This window comes from Cololabis saira, chromosome 21 (genome assembly GCF_033807715.1).
Source record: "Cololabis saira isolate AMF1-May2022 chromosome 21, fColSai1.1, whole genome shotgun sequence".
NCBI lineage: Eukaryota > Metazoa > Chordata > Actinopteri > Beloniformes > Belonidae > Cololabis > Cololabis saira.
This window is the reverse complement of record NC_084607.1, coordinates 30,911,354-30,918,440: the sequence shown is the minus strand read 5'-3', so window position 1 is coordinate 30,918,440 and position 7,087 is coordinate 30,911,354.

Sequence of the window (7,087 nt, the reverse complement as noted above, 5' to 3'; positions counted from 1 at the left end):
AGGAGGTTATAAGAAAGGAAGAAATGTTTTGCATTTATTGGTTTCAGTTGCGTAACGACCACCTGGTAGGAGTCGCTTCAAAATGATCCGCACAAACAAATCACTTCTGAAGCGGTCAAAGGGAAATGCACTTTTGAAGAGCCACCGGGGCAGGATGCAGCTGCCGGGACGAGACTGCAGCACCGCGGTGCCTTCAAGCCACTGCACTCGACAGGAAACTGCCTGCAGAAGCTGCGCCGGCGGCTCTATGGCGCCTCCCGGTGGACGTAACGGGAACTACGGACACAGGCAGTAACTCGTCGGTCTGTACCTGGCTTTTGACTGAAGGTTAAAGCGCCTAGACCAGGGGTCGGCAACCTAAAATGTTGAAAGAGCCATATTGGACCAAAAATACAAAAAAACAAATTTGTACAAGACTTTTCTTTTTTTTTTGCTTATATGTCTGGAGCCGCAAAAAAAAAAAGAAAAGTCTTGTATCAGCCTTAGAATGAAGGCAACACATGCTGCATGTTTCTATATTAGTTATAACTGGGGGAAGATTTTTTTTTCATTATGCACTTCGAGAAAAAATTCGAAATGTCGAGAAAAAAGTCGAAATTTTGAGGAAAAAAAGTAGAAATGTCGAGATTAATGTTGAAGTACAATCTTGAGAAAAAAAGTTGAAATGTTGAGAAAAAAGTCGAAATGTCAAGGAAAACTCGAAATGTTGAGATAAAAGTCGGGATCTCGAGAAAAAAGTCGAAATGTAGAGATTAAAAAGAAAAAAAGGAAGAAAAAAAACAGGAAAAAAAGGGGAAAAAAAAGAAGAAAAAACTTTTTTTTTTGAAAAAGCTCCAAGCTCCTCTAGAGGATTGCCGACCCCTGGCCTAAACACTTGAGAATTTTACTAAAATAAAATATTCATTTCAATTCAATTTTATTTATATAGCATCTATTACAACACAAGTTGTCTCTAGGATCTTTCCAGAGACCCAGAACATGACCCCCGAGCAATTATTACATAAACATAACAAACAATGGCAGGTAGAAACTCCCCTAGTGGGAGAAAAACCTTAAGCCAAACAGTGGCAAGAAAAAAACTCCCCTTTAGGAGGGAAGACACCTGGACCAGGACCTGGATCATAAGGGGGGCCTTCCTGCCGGAGGCCAATTGGGCAGAGCAGGAAAAGAGAGAACAGACGGAGAAAATGAAAAGCAGAGAAAGCAGACACAGAAATGGCTAACTGGTGCACTACAGGGATGACTATATAAACAGATGTAGACAGCAGACACTGAGGTGGTCAGAGGGGGGGTAACTGCAGGTCTCCGCTGGGCCCCGCTCAGTGGATCATGTTGGTGTGTCTCCCTGCAGTGTAGCTCTAGAGCAACATATCTAGGATGAAGCTGTTTTACACCAGCTGCTCTAGTCTGGTCCTGCAGCTGCGACTGCTGGCCCTAAACCACTAGAGTTACACTAACTAGAGGTTTACTAACACCAACTAGAGGTTTACTAAACAGTAACTAGAGGTTTACTAAACAGTAACTAGAGGTTTACTAAACAGTAACTAGAGGTTTACTAATACTAACTAGAGGTTTACTAAACACCAACTAGAGGTTTACTAACACTAACTAGAGGTTTACTAACACTAACTAGAGCTTTACTAACACTAACTAGAGGTTTACTAACACCAACTAGAGGTTTACTAAACAGTAACTAGAGGTTTACTAAACAGTAACTAGAGGTTTACTAATACTAACTAGAGGTTTACTAACACCAACTAGAGGTTTACTAAACAGTAACTAGAGGTTTACTAAACAGTAACTAGAGGTTTACTAATACTAACTAGAGGTTTACTAAACACTAACTAGAGGTTTACTAAACACTAACTAGAGTTTTATTAACACTAACTAAAGGTTTACTAAACACTTACTAGAGGTTTACTAACACCAACTAGAGGTTTACTAAACAGAAAGGTTTTAAGTTTAGTTTTAAAGGTGGAGGTGGTGTCAGCCTCCTTAACCCAGATTGGAAGTTGGTTCCATAGTAACGGTTCCTGATAGCAGAAGACCGTCCTCCAAATCTACATTTGGATACTCTAGGAACTACGAGTAAACCTGCACTCTGAGAACGGAAAGCTCTGTTAGGAACATAAGGCACTATCAGGTCTTGGAAATGTCGCAGAGCTAGGCTGTTTTGGACTTTATATGCAGGTTTTACAGGGAGCAAATGGAGCGAAGCTAACACTGGAGAAACTTGGTCTCTCTTGCTGATTCCTGTCAGCACTCGTGCTGCTGCATTTTGGATCAGCTGGAGGATATTCAGAGAATTACTTGGACATCCTGCTAATAACACATTACACTAATCTAGCCTAGAAGATACAAACGTGTGGATTTGTTTTTCAGCATCACTCTTCGAGAGGATGTTCCTAATTTTTACAATATTACAGAGATGAAAAAATGCTATTTTGCAAAACTGATTATTATATAGTGAAAATAACGCCAAGGATTCTCACAGTTGCACTGGAAGCCATTGCAACACCATCTTATCCCTTCGTAAAATGTTTGGGACCAATAACAATAACCTGTTTTATCAGAATTTAGAAGTCAAACATTTCCGGACATCCAGTCCTTGATGTCCCTCAGACATGCATGCCTGAGGTTTAGCGAACGGTTCTGTTTCATCCGGCTTCATAGACAAATAGAGCTGCGTATTATCAGCATAACAATGAAAGTGTATGCTGTGATTCTGGATTATACTTCCCAACGGCTGCATGTATAAACTGAACAAGATTGGCCCTAGCACTGAACCCTGCGGAACACCAGAGCAGACCCTTGACTGTTCTGAAGAAACCTCATGAACATGAACAAACTGGAATCTGTCAGATAGATCTGATTTAAACCAATGTAGAGCTGTAAAATAGGTGTTGTATTTTCTTTCAAGCCTGTAAAAGAAAGAGTTTTGTTGTTGTGATGTGGATGCGACACGCTGCAGCGCCTGCAGGGGTCAGTGGCGTCATATTGCATGAGTTGGTACAGTAAGCGCCACTGCCCGGATAACAAAGTTTGGTCAAAATAAGTCTGTAAGGGGCACCAGTCATTGAAAATGACTACAAGTAGCCATAACCACTGCTCAATGAGCTATAACAGTACATTTTAAAACTTTCTACAAACTTTATTCAAACAGAAGAAAAATCTTGTGCTTTTAGCATCTGTTCAACACACTAAAGTAGACTCAATGAAACCTTGTTTTAACTAAAAAAAAGGGTGCACTTTTATGCAAACAAGGTCTTTTGGTCCGAAATGCCAAAAAAGGGACATCTTTTGGCTAATACATGTAGGTTGGACTAAAGACTAAATGTGTAACAAAGAACTGGCTGACAGTTTATGCTTCAGGTTTTGAATCTCAGTCTAACAGTGGGGTTATTTTTGATTTTCAGGGAACAAAAGGTGTACGACATCCGGAAGGACGTCACAAGGTTTTATGAACCAGAGGAATCATTTTGTTCTTGCGCCGTAGCTAATGTGTTTTAATTTCAGAATATTATTACCTTTTTATTGTAGTATGCTGTATCAACTCATAGCAAACATACACAAACCAGACATAAGCCTATGACGTATCTTTGTGCGCCTAGAATATGCACTGAGAGTCTGGACCAAGAACCTCCAAGGGTGTCTTGGACGTTAGTTATAGATCCTTCTGGCTCTGGGTTGTGGGTCAGAGTCTCTGTGATGCCATTACATCCTGTTACATTTATATCTCAGGGGTTTGGAGACATAGGGCCAATCCCAATACACCCCCTACTTTCTACCACTAGCCCTCACTCACTACCACTACCCCTAAAAATGAAGCCACACATTTTAGGGCCTTGTAATCTTCCCAGGGCGCAGTCCCAATACACCCACTACCCCTACTTTTCAGCACCACCCCTAAATTCTGCTTGCTACGTCACTGCGTGGTTTACGTTTGGGTACGTAAGCGACTGCGTAATTACGTTTGCACATACGTCACACCATATCAGGAAGCCGAGAGCTATTATTACTATAATTTATTAACATACAGTACAAACAGCGACAAGAGACGTATGTATCTAGGTGTGTGTGCGTGGGTGCGTGCACTGTAAATAATATGATGAAAGTAGATAAATAAAGAATATTAATTCAAGAATAAATAAGTAAACGAATAAATAATTATCATATAGAGTGGTGTAGCATGATATAATATAAATATAGCATAATAATATAGTAATATCTTAATATAACAATATTTTTTATAATATTATATTATTTATAATATTATAACATATAACAAAATGATATCACCATACTATAATATAGTAATAATAGCTCTCGGCTTCCTGATATGGTCTGACGTATGTGCAAACGTAACTATGCAGTCGCTTACGTACCTGAACGTAAACCACACAGTGATGTAGCAAGCAAAATTTAGGGGTAGTGCTGAAAAGTAAGGGTAGTGGGAGTATTGGGACAGGGCCCTGGGAAGATTACAAGGGCCCTAAAATTTGTGGCTAGGTAGTGGTAGTGAGTGAGGGCTAGTGGTAGAAAGTAAGGGGTTTATTGGGATTGGCCCTATATAAACACATTTTAAAGGAGCAGTCTGTAAGAAATGTCCAAAAGTGGTACTGCAGTCACTTTCAAAATATTGTTGAGCGGCGTGTACCCTCGCCCTCCTCCCCCCGACCAGAGGTTGCCAGGTAGGCTGCAGAATGCAGCAGGAACGTAGGCTGCCATGGCTGCGATAATTAGAGCCGAGCTGGCAACCCGGATGCCGAAACAATACTGACTTGGTGATTGGGAGATAGGTGGAGGGTGGAGCTTCAGAAACAATACTGACTTGGTGATTGGGAGATAGGTGGAGGGTGGAGCTTCAGAAACAATACTGACTTGGTGATTGGGAGATAGGTGGAGGGTGGAGCTTCAGAAACAATACTGACTTGGTGATTGGGAGATAGGTGGAGGGTGGAGCTTCAGAAACAATACTGACTTGGTGATTGGGAGATAGGTGGAGGGTGGAGCTTCAGGCCAAAACAAAAAATGACAACATAAACATCAGTTGAGGGCTGCAACTCCTCTTTTTAAACTGGAATATCCTGGCTTGAGTGCTGTTGTCAGTGACATAAGTATTTGAAATGAACATGATTTTTAAATGTCTGTTGACATATCAGGGTCATTTTATGATTCGTTTTATTATTGCTCTTACATACAGCTCCTTTAACTTTAAGCCCTTCCTTAAAAGAGTGAAAATAAATTATTTACTGCTAACCTGCTGGGGAATGAGGTTGTCAGGTTGGGGCGTGTGCAGCGCTGCAGGTAGGTGGCAGGTGCCAAAGCTAGGGGGCGGGTTTCCCCTCCAGAACATCACGCTGTCTTCATGTCAGCAGTTTCCTCACATGACCTGCCAGTGGTTTATGGCTGATCAGCGAACCTTAGAACACTTGAGGGGTATTTGCGTTCACACTAACAAGTAAAGCCCTCGTAGTGTGTAATCATTAATTCCCATAAAGCACGTAAAGTTTCCTACAGTAAAAACAACATTATCACTAAAATCATTATTTCCTGCCTATAATAAATATTAATGTGAAACAAAATATTTTTGAGTCTTCTGTTTGGTCACATTTTGACAAAAAGATTAGATTTATCAGCATTGCTGCTCGGCATTCTCTGTACCATTTTCTTACTCATTTCATTACGAGTCCTTGTGTCTTTAAGTCTGGCTTAAGTATAAATAGCCTGTTAAAGGAGTTGAACTGAGTCTAAATGTGAATAGTTTCCCCTCTCAGACATTTATTCTGCTCCGACGCTGCTCGTCAGTACCGAGAGGAGCCAGATGAGGCGGCTCGGCCTTCTGGTCCATGGGCCAGGCCAGATATCAGCACCACTCAAGGTGACCAAACTTGCTTATAATTTGTGAAAAGATCCATGTCTATAGATGATATTTTGGTATGATAACCCTTCCTGAGTGGTAGCTGGATCACAGTTATCAGCCCATGAATTTACCCACCCCCTTCAGAAAATTACATTTTAGATGCTTGTTTATAAAACTAAGCTGGTTCCTTATCTCATTGTGGTGTCCTTTATGTCCTGTATTTGCATAATAAAGACCAGTTTGTGGCTTTTATAGTTTCATAAGAGCCTAATGATGCTCTTCTAGTTTAAGGCTCACAATGACCTGTAACAATGATATGGGGTGTATTATACATTTCCTGAATCCTTAGGGTCCTGCGAGAATTCCAGTTTTTGTATTTGTGTCTCTGTTGTTCCTAGTTGACACAGGGATAAAAGATAGTATATCATTTAGGCGAAAATTGTGTAAAAATGTGTGTTGTTTATAGTTTAAAGAGCTGCAGTGACCTCAATGTTGGTCAGAGAGATTCACATCTTAGCTTGAATGAATGCTTAAAAGGTCCCCTTTAAAATGATACCAAAGACAATTACTACTTCATGAGCTGATAACTATGATACAGCTGCCACTCATACCAAAATATCATCTATAGACATGGATCTTTTCAAAAATCATAAGTAAGTTTGGTCACCTTGAGTGGTGCTGACCAGTGAAATGTTGGGCTCTGGCCCGTGGACTATTCTGGCCAGGACGCCTCCCGGGCGTGTCTGACTGGGAGGGGACGCCAGGGACGACCCAGGGCACGCCGGAGGGACGACATGTCTCCTTGCTGGCCTGGAAACACCTTGGGACACTTCCTGATGGAGACTTCCCTGGTTAGGTTACATCCGCCCGCGCCCCGGCTCAGATAAGTGGTAGAAGATGGATGGATGGAGCAGGGATGATTAGTTGTTTAGGAAATTCCATGTCTGTTTCAGTTCACACCTCTCATTTAAAAGACTAAATATCATGTAAAAACTGTAAACATTCAGAAAGGTGATGGAAAAACAAGTCTAATGCTTTCTTTACATTTAATTATCACAATAATCAGTACTCCAGTTGTAAAAATAAATCAGGGGGGATGGTGGATTTTATCATATGGGGACAGATAATTTGTGCTGATTACAAATAATATAATATATTACAAATAATAGCACTGACCAAAACACCTGCAGAAATACTGCAGGAATGACATAGCAGCAGTTAAAT